Genomic DNA, 13,792 nt, shown 5'->3' with positions numbered 1-13,792 from the left:
GATTAAAACTAATTCAGTCGGGAGACGGGAGCTTAAATGGTATTCCAGTATACAGGAGGTCAGAAATAAGGTTTTAAGATTGCAAGAGTGCACGGGCAAGCAGGAAGGTGGTTTGAAGTGTGTTTACTTCAATTCCAGGAGTATCCAGAATAAGGTGGGTGAATTTGCAGCATGGGTCGTTACCTGGGACTTTGATGTTGTGGCCTTTGGGAGGCATAGATAGAGTAGGGACAGGAATAGTTGTTGCAGGTTCCAGGATTTAGATGTTTCAGAAAGAACATAGAGTCAGAGTCATAGAAATGTACAGCATGGAAACAGACCCTTCAGTCCAACCTGTCCATGCCGACCAGATATCCCAACCCAATCTAGTCCCTCCTGCCAGCACCTGGCCCATATCTCTCCAAACCCTTCCTATTCATAGACCCATACAAATGCCTCTTAAATGTTGCAATTGTACCAGCCTCCAACACATCCTCTGGCACATCACACAAACATCATATCACTCACACATCACTCACATATCACATCACTCACACATCACATCACTCACACATCACTCACACATCACTCAAACATCACATCACTCACACATCACATCACTCACACATCACTCAAACATCACATCACTCACAAATCACATCACTCACATATCACATCACTCACACATCACTCAAACATCACATCACTCACACATCACATCACTCACACATCACACAAACATCACATCAATCACACATCACATCACTCACACATCACATCACTCACACATCACTCAAACATCACATCATTCACACATCACATCACTCACACATGACACAAACATCACATCACTCACACATCACACAAACATCACATCACTCACACATCACTCACACATCACTCACACATCACTCTCACATCACTCTCACATCACATCACTCACACATCACTCAAACATCACATCACTCACACATCACACAAACATCACATCACTCACACATCACACAAACATCACACAAACATCACATCACTCACACATCACACAAACATCACATCACTCACACATCACTCAAGCATCACATCACTCACACATCACTCAAACATCACATCACTGACACATCACTCACACATCACTCAAACATCACATCACTCACACATCACACAAACATCACATCACTCACACATCACTCAAACATCACATCACTCACACATCACATCACTCACACATCACACAAACATCACATCACTCACACATCACTCCACTCACACATCACTCAAACATCACATCACTCACACATCACATCACTCACACATCACATCACTCACACATCACTCAAACATCACATCATTCACACATCACATCACTCACACATCACACAAACATCACATCACTCACACATCACACAAACATCACATCACTCACACATCACTCACACATCACTCTCACATCACTCTCACATCACTCTCACACAAACATCACTCACACATCACACAAACATCACATCACTCACACATCACTCACACATCACTCAAACATCACATCACTCACACATCACTCAAACATCACATCACTCACACATCACATCACTCACACATCACACAAACATCACATCACTCACACATCACTCCACTCACACATCACTCAAACATCACATCACTCACACATCACATCACTCACACATCACATCACTCACACATCACTCAAACATCACATCATTCACACATCACATCACTCACACATCACACAAACATCACATCACTCACACATCACACAAACATCACATCACTCACACATCACTCACACATCACTCACACATCACTCTCACATCACTCTCACATCACTCTCACACAAACATCACTCACACATCACACAAACATCACATCACTCACACATCACTCACACATCACTCAAACATCACATCACTCACACATCACTCACACATCACTCAAACATCAAATCACTCACATATCACGCAAACATCACATCACTGACACATCACACAAACATCACATCACTCACACATCACTCAAACATCACATCACTAACACATCACTCACACATCACACAAACATCACATCACTCACACATCACTCACACATCACACAAACATCACATCACACACATCACATAAACATCACATCACTCACACATCACATCACTCACACATCACACAAACATCACATCACTCACACATCACACAAACATCACATCACTCACACATCACTCACACATCACACAAACATCACTCACACATCACACAAACATCACACAAACATCACTCTCACATCACTCACACATCACTCAAACATCACATCACTCACCAATCACATCACACACATCACACAAACATCACATCACTCACACATCACACAAACATCACATCACTCACACATCACTCACACATCACTCAAACATCACATCACTCACACATCAGACAAACATCACTCACACATCACACAAACATCACACAAACATCACTCTCACATCACGCACACATCACTCAAACATCACATCACTCACACATCACACAAACATCACATCACTCACAAATCACTCAAACATCACATCACTCACACATCACACAAACATCACATCACTCACACATCACATCACTCACAGAACATACAAACATCACATCACTCACACATGACACAAACATCACATCACTCACACATCACTCACACATCACTCAAACATCAAATCAATCACATATCACGCAAACATCACATCACTCACACATCACACAAACATCACATCACTCACACATCACTCAAACATCACATCACTAACACATCACTCACACATCACACAAACATCACATCACTCACACATCACTCACACATCACACAAACATCACATCACACACATCACATAAACATCACATCACTCACACATCACATCACTCACACATCACACAAACATCACATCACTCACACATCACACAAACATCACATCACACACACATCACACAAACATCACACAAACATCACTCACACATCACACAAACATCACACAAACATCACTCTCACATCACTCACACATCACTCAAACATCACATCACTCACCAATCACATCACACACATCACACAAACATCACATCACTCACACATCACACAAACATCACATCACTCACACATCACTCACACATCACTCAAACATCACATCACTCACACATCACACAAACATCACTCACACATCACACAAACATTACACAAACATCACTCTCACATCACGCACACATCACTCAAACATCACATCACTCACACATCACACAAACATCACATCACTCACAAATCACTCAAACATCACATCACTCACACATCACACAAACATCACATCACTCACACATCACATCACTCACAGAACATACAAACATCACATCACTCACACATCACACAAACATTACGCAAACATCACTCTCACATCACTCCCACATCACTCACACATCACTCACACATCACTCACACATCACTCACACATCACTCACACGTCACTCACACATCACACAAACATCACATCATTCACACATCACATCACTCACACATGACACAAACATCACATCACTCACACATCACACAAACATCACATCACTCACACATCACACAAACATCACATCACTCACACATCACACAAACATCACACAAACATCACATCACTCACACATCACACAAACATCACATCACTCACGCATCACTCAAACATCACATCACTCACACATCACTCAAACATCACATCACTCACACATCACACAAACATCACATCACTCACACATCACTCAAACATCACATCACTCACACACATCACTCAAACATCACATCACTCACACATCACACAAACATCACATCACTCACACATCACTCAATCATCACATCACTCACACATCACATCACTCACACATCACACAAACATCACATCACTCACACATCACTCACACATCACATCACTCACACATCACTCAAACATCACATCACTCACACATCACATCACTCACACACCACATCACTCACACATCACTCAAACATCACATCATTCACACATCACATCACTCACACATCACACAAACATCACATCATTCACACATCACACAAACATCACATCACTCACACATCACTCACACATCACTCACACATCACTCTCACATCACTCTCACATCACTCTCACACAAACATCACTCACACATCACACAAACATCACATCACTCACACATCACTCAAACATCACATCACTCACACATCACTCACACATCACTCAAACATCAAATCACTCACATATCACGCAAACATCACATCACTCACACATCACACAAACATCACATCACTCAAACATCACTCAAACATCACATCACTCACACATCACTCACACATCACACAAACATCACATCACTCACTACTCACTCACACATCACACAAACATCACATCACACACATCACACAAACATCACATCACTCACACATCACACAAACATCACATCACTCACACATCACACAAACATCACATCACTCACACATCACACAAACATCACATCATTCACACATCACATCACTCACACATGACACAAACATCACATCACTCACACATCACACAAACATCACATCACTCAACATCACTCACACATCACTCACACATCACACATCACACAAACATCACATCACTCACACATCACACAAACATCACATCACTCACACATCACACAAACATCACACAAACATCACATCACTCACACATCACACAAACATCACATCACTCACACATCACTCAAACATCACATCACTCACACACATCACTCAAACATCACATCACTCACACATCACACAAACATCACATCACTCACACATCACTCAAACATCACATCACTCACATATCACTCAAACATCACATCACTCACACATCACACAAACATCACATCACTCACACATCACTCAATCATCACATCACTCACACATCACATCACTCACACATCACACAAACATCACATCACTCACACATCACTCACACATCACATCACTCACACATCACTCAAACATCACATCACTCACACATCACATCACTCACACATCACATCACTCACACATCACTCAAACATCACATCATTCACACATCACATCACTCACACATCACACAAACATCACATCATTCACACATCACATCACTCACACATCACTCACACATCACTCACACATCACTCTCACATCACTCTCACACAAACATCACTCACACATCACACAAACATCACATCACTCACACATCACTCAAACATCACATCACTCACACATCACTCACACATCACTCAAACATCAAATCACTCACATATCACGCAAACATCACATCACTCACACATCACACAAACATCACATCACTCAAACATCACATCACTCACACATCACTCACACATCACACAAACATCACATCACTCACACATCACTCACACATCACACAAACATCACATCACACACATCACACAAACTTCACATCACTCACACATCACTTCACTCACACATCACACAAACATCACATCACACACACATCACACAAACATCACACAAACATCACTCACACATCACACAAACATCACACAAACATCACTCTCACATCACTCACACATCACTCAAACATCACATCACTCACCAATCACATCACACACATCACACAAACATCACATCACTCACACATCACTCACACATCACTCAAACATCACATCACTCACACATCACACAAACATCACTCACACATCACACAAACATCACACAAACATCACTCTCACATCACGCACACATCACTCAAACATCACATCACTCACACATCACACAAACATCACATCACTTACACATCACTCAAACATCACATCACTCACACATCACACAAACATCACATCACTCACACATCACACAAACATCACATCACTCACACATCACTCCACTCACACATCACTCAAACATCACATCACTCACACATCACATCACTCACACATCACATCACTCACACATCACTCAAACATCACATCATTCACACATCACATCACTCACACATCACACAAACATCACATCACTCACACATCACACAAACATCACATCACTCACACATCACTCACACATCACTCTCACATCACTCTCACATCACTCTCACACAAACATCACTCACACATCACACAAACATCACATCACTCACACATCACTCACACATCACTCAAACATCACATCACTCACACATCACTCAAACATCACATCACTCACACATCACATCACTCACACATCACACAAACATCACATCACTCACACATCACTCCACTCACACATCACTCAAACATCACATCACTCACACATCACATCACTCACGCATCACATCACTCACACATCACTCAAACATCACATCATTCACACATCACATCACTCACACATCACACAAACATCACATCACTCACACATCACACAAACATCACATCACTCACACATCACTCACACATCACTCACACATCACTCTCACATCACTCTCACATCACTCTCACACAAACATCACACACATCACACAAACATCACATCACTCACACATCACACACACATCACTCAAACATCACATCACTCACACATCACTCACACATCACTCAAACATCAAATCACTCACATATCACGCAAACATCACATCACTGATACATCACACAAACATCACATCACTCACATCACATCACTCAAACATCACATCACTAACACATCACTCACACATCACACAAGCATCACATCACTCACACATCACTCACACATCACACAAACATCACATCACACACATCACATAAACATCACATCACTCACACATCACATCACTCACACATCACACAAACATCACATCACTCACACATCACACAAACATCACATCACACACACATCACTCACACATCACACAAACATCACTCACACATCACACAAACATCACACAAACATCACTCTCACATCACTCACACATCACTCAAACATCACATCACTCACCAATCACATCACACACATCACACAAACATTACATCACTCACACATCACACAAACATCACATCACTCACACATCACTCACACATCACTCAAACATCACATCACTCACACATCACACAAACATCACTCACACATCACACAAACATCACACAAACATCACTCTCACATCACACACACATCACACAAACACCACACACTCACACATCACACAAACATCACATCACTCACACATCTCACAAACATCACATCACCACACACCACACAAACATCACATCACTCACACATCACATCACTCACAGAACATACAAACATCACATCACTCACACATGACACAAACATCACATCACTCACACATCACTCACACATCACTCAAACATCAAATCACTCACATATCACGCAAACATCACATCACTCACACATCACACAAACATCACATCACTCACACATCACTCAAACATCACATCACTAACACATCACTCACACATCACACAAACATCACATCACTCACACATCACTCACACATCACACAAACATCACATCACACACATCACATAAACATCACATCACTCACACATCACATCACTCACACATCACACAAACATCACATCACTCACACATCACACAAACATCACATCACACACACATCACACAAACATCACACAAACATCACTCACACATCACACAAACATCACACAAACATCACTCTCACATCACTCACACATCACTCAAACATCACATCACTCACCAATCACATCACACACATCACACAAACATCACATCACTCACACATCACACAAACATCACATCACTCACACATCACTCAAACATCACATCACTCACACATCACACAAACATCACACACACATCACACAAACATTACACAAACATCACTCACACATCACGCACACATCACTCAAACATCACATCACTCACACATCACACAAACATCACATCACTCACAAATCACTCAAACATCACATCACTCACCACATCACACAAACACCACATCACTCACACATCACATCACTCACAGAACATACAAACATCACATCACTCACACATCACACAAACATTACGCAAACATCACTCTCACATCACTCCCACATCACTCACACATCACTCACACATCACTCACACATCACTCACACATCACTCACACGTCACTCACACATCACACAAACATCACATCATTCACACATCACATCACTCACACATGACACAAACATCACATCACTCACACATCACACAAACATCACATCACTCACACATCACTCACACATCACACCACACATCACACTCACATCACACAAACATCACATCACACACACATCACACAAACATCACATCACTCACACATCACACAAACATCACACAAACATCACATCACTCACACATCACACAAACATCACATCACTCACACATCACTCAAACATCACATCACTCACACATCACTCAAACATCACATCACTCACACATCACACAAACATCACATCACTCACACATCACTCAAACATCACATCACTCACACATCACTCAAACATCACATCACTCACACATCACACAAACATCACATCACTCACACATCACTCAATCATCACATCACTCACACATCACATCACTCACACATCACACAAACATCACATCACTCACACATCACTCACACATCACATCACTCACACATCACTCAAACATCACATCACTCACACATCACATCACTCACACATCACATCACTCACACATCACTCAAACATCACATCATTCACACATCACATCACTCACACATCACACAAACATCACATCATTCACACATCACACAAACATCACATCACTCACACATCACTCACACATCACTCACACATCACTCTCACATCACTCTCACATCACTCTCACACAAACATCACTCACACATCACACAAACATCACATCACTCACACGTCACTCAAACATCACATCACTCACACATCACTCATACATCACTCAAACATCAAATCACTCACATATCACGCAAACATCACATCACTCACACATCACACAAACATCACATCACTCAAACATCACTCAAACATCACATCACTCACACATCACTCACACATCACACAAACATCACATCACTCACACATCACTCACACATCACACAAACATCACATCACACACATCACACAAACATCACATCACTCACACATCACACAAACATCACATCACTCACACATCACACAAACATCACATCACTCACACATCACACAAACATCACATCATTCACACATCACATCACTCACACATGACACAAACATCACATCACTCACACATCACTCACACATCACTCACACATCACACTCACATCACACAAACATCACATCACTCACACATCACACAAACATCACATCACTCACACATCACACAAACATCACACAAACATCACATCACTCACACATCACACAAACATCACATCACTCACACATCACTCAAACATCACATCACTCACACATCACTCAAACATCACATCACTCACACATCACACAAACATCACATCACTCACACATCACTCAAACATCACATCACTCACACATCACTCAAACATCACATCACTCACACATCACACAAACATCACATCACTCACACATCACTCAATCATCACATCACTCACACATCACATCACACTCACATCACACAAACATCACATCACTCACACATCACTCACACATCACATCACTCACACATCACTCAAACATCACATCACTCACACATCACATCACTCACACATCACATCACTCACACATCACTCAAACATCACATCATTCACACATCACATCACTCACACATCACACAAACATCACATCATTCACACATCACATCACTCACACATCACTCACACATCACTCACAATTCACTCTCACATCACTCTCACACAAACATCACTCACACATCACACAAACATCACATCACTCACACATCACTCAAACATCACATCACTCACACATCACTCACACATCACTCAAACATCAAATCACTCACATATCACGCAAACATCACATCACTCACACATCACACAAACATCACATCACTCAAACATCACTCAAACATCACATCACTCACACATCACTCACACATCACACAAACATCACATCACTCACACATCACTCACACATCACACAAACATCACATCACACACATCACACAAACATCACATCACTCACACATCACTTCACTCACACATCACACAAACATCACATCACACACACATCACACAAACATCACACAAACATCACTCACACATCACACAAACATCACACAAACATCACTCTCACATCACTCACACATCACTCAAACATCACATCACTCACCAATCACATCACACACATCACACAAACATCACATCACTCACACATCACTCACACATCACTCAAACATCACATCACTCACACATCACACAAACATCACTCACACATCACACAAACATCACACAAACATCACTCTCACATCACGCACACATCACTCAAACATCACATCACTCACACATCACACAAACATCACATCACTTACACATCACTCAAACATCACATCACTCACACATCACACAAACATCACATCACTCACACATCACACAAACATCACATCATTCACACATCACATCACTCACACATCACACAAACATCACATCACTCACACATCACACAAACATCACATCACTCACACATCACTCACACATCACTCTCACATCACTCTCACATCACTCTCACACAAACATCACTCACACATCACACAAACATCACATCACTCACACATCACTCACACATCACTCAAACATCACATCACTCACACATCACTTACACATCACTCAAACATCAAATCACTCACATATCACGCAAACATCACATCACTCACACCTCACACAAACATCACATCACTCACACATCACTCAAACATCACATCACTCACACATCACTCACACATCACACAAACATCACATCACTCACACATCACTCACACATCACACAAACATCACATCACAAACATTACACAAACATCACATCACTCACACATCACATCACTCACACATCACACAAACATCACATCACTCACACATCACACAAACATCACATCACTCACACATCACACAAACATCACACAAACATCACTCACACATCACACAAACATCACACAAACATCACATCACATCACTCACACATCACTCACACATCACTCAAACATCAAATCACTCACATATCACGCAAACATCACATCACTCACACATCACACAAACATCACATCACTCACACATCACTCAAACATCACATCACTACACATCACTCACACATCACACAAACATCACATCACTCACACATCACTCACACATCACACAAACATCACATCACACACATCACATAAACATCACATCACTCACACATCACATCACTCACACATCACACAAACATCACATCACTCACACATCACACAAACATCACATCACACACACATCACACAAACATCACACAAACATCACTCACACATCACACAAACATCACACAAACATCACTCTCACATCACTCACACATCACTCAAACATCACATCACTCACCAATCACATCACACACATCACACAAACATCACATCACTCACACATCACACAAACATCACATCACTCACACATCACTCAAACATCACATCACTCACACATCACACAAACATCACTCACACATCACACAAACATCACACAAACATCACTCTCACATCACGCACACATCACTCAAACATCACATCACTCACACATCACACAAACATCACATCACTCACACATCACTCAAACATCACATCACTCACATATCACACAAACATCACATCACTCACACATCACATCACTCACAGAACATACAAACATCACATCACTCACACATCACACAAACATCACATCACTCACACATCACACAAACATTACACAAACATCACTCTCACATCACTCCCACATCACTCACACATCACTCACACATCACTCACACATCACTCACACATCACTCACACATCACTCACACATCACTCACACGTCACTCACACATCACTCACACATGACACAAACATCACATCACTCACACATCACTCACACATCAATCACGTATCACTCACCCATCAAACAAACATCACATTACTCACACATCACACAAACATCACATCACTCACACATCACACAAATATCACATCACTCACACATCACTCACACATCACTCACCCATCACTCACACATCACTCACACATGACACAAACATCACATCACTCACACATCACTCACACATCAATCACGTATCAATCACGCATCAAACAAACATCACATCACTCACACATCACACAAACATCACATCACTCACACATCACACAAACATCACATCACTCACACATCACTCACACATCACACAAACATCACATCACTCACACATCACTCACACATCACTCACACATCACTCACACATCACTCACACGTCACTCACACATCACACAAACATCACATCACTCACACATCACTCACACAACACTCACCCGTCACTCACACATCACTCACACATGACACAAACATCACATCACTCACACATCACTCACACATCAATCACGTATCACTCACGCATCAAACAAACATCACATCACTCACACATCACACAAACATCACATCACTCACACATCACACAAACATCACATCACTCACACATCACTCACACATCACACAAACATCACATCACTCACACATCACATCACTCACACATCACACAAACATCACATCACTCACACATCACTCACACATCACTCAAACATCACATCATTCACACATCACATCACTCACACATCACACAAACATCACATCACTCACACATCACACAAACATCACATCACTCACACATCACTCAAACACCACATCAATCACACATCGCTCTCACATCACTCAAACATCACATCACTCACACATCACATCACTCACACATCACACAAACATCACATCACTCACACATCACTCAAACATCACATCACTCACACATAACACAAACATCACATCACTCACACATCACTCAAACATCACATCACTCACACATCACTCACACATCGCTCACACATCACTCACACATCACACAAACATCACATCACTCACACATCACACAAACATCACATCACTCACACATCACATCACTCACACATCACACAAACATCACATCACTCACACATCACACAAACATCATATCACTCATACATCACACAAACATCACTCACACATCACTCACACATCACTCACACATCACTCACACATCACATCACTCACACATCACACATCACTCACACATCACTCACACATCACACAAACATCACATCACTCACACATCACAGAAACATCACATCACTCACATATCACTCACACATCACTCACACATCACTCACACATCACACAAACATCGCATCACTCACACATCACACAAACATCACATCACTCACACATCACTCACTCACCACATCACACAAACATCACATCACCCACACATCACACACACATCACATCACTCACACATCACTCAAACATCACATCACTCACACATCACACAAACATCACATCACTCACACATCACTCAAACATCACATCACTCAAACACCACATCACTCAACATAACACAAACATCACATCACTCACACATCACTCACACATCACTCACACATCACTCACACATCACACAAACATCACATCACTCACACATCACACAAACATCACATCACTCACACATCACATCACACACATCACACAAACATCACGTCACTCACACATCACACAAACATCACACAAACATCACTCTCACATCACTCACACATCACT

This window comes from Hemiscyllium ocellatum, chromosome 4 (assembly GCF_020745735.1).
Source record: "Hemiscyllium ocellatum isolate sHemOce1 chromosome 4, sHemOce1.pat.X.cur, whole genome shotgun sequence".
NCBI classification, from domain to species: Eukaryota; Metazoa; Chordata; class Chondrichthyes; order Orectolobiformes; family Hemiscylliidae; genus Hemiscyllium; species Hemiscyllium ocellatum.
Note: the sequence above shows the minus strand (reverse complement) of the source record.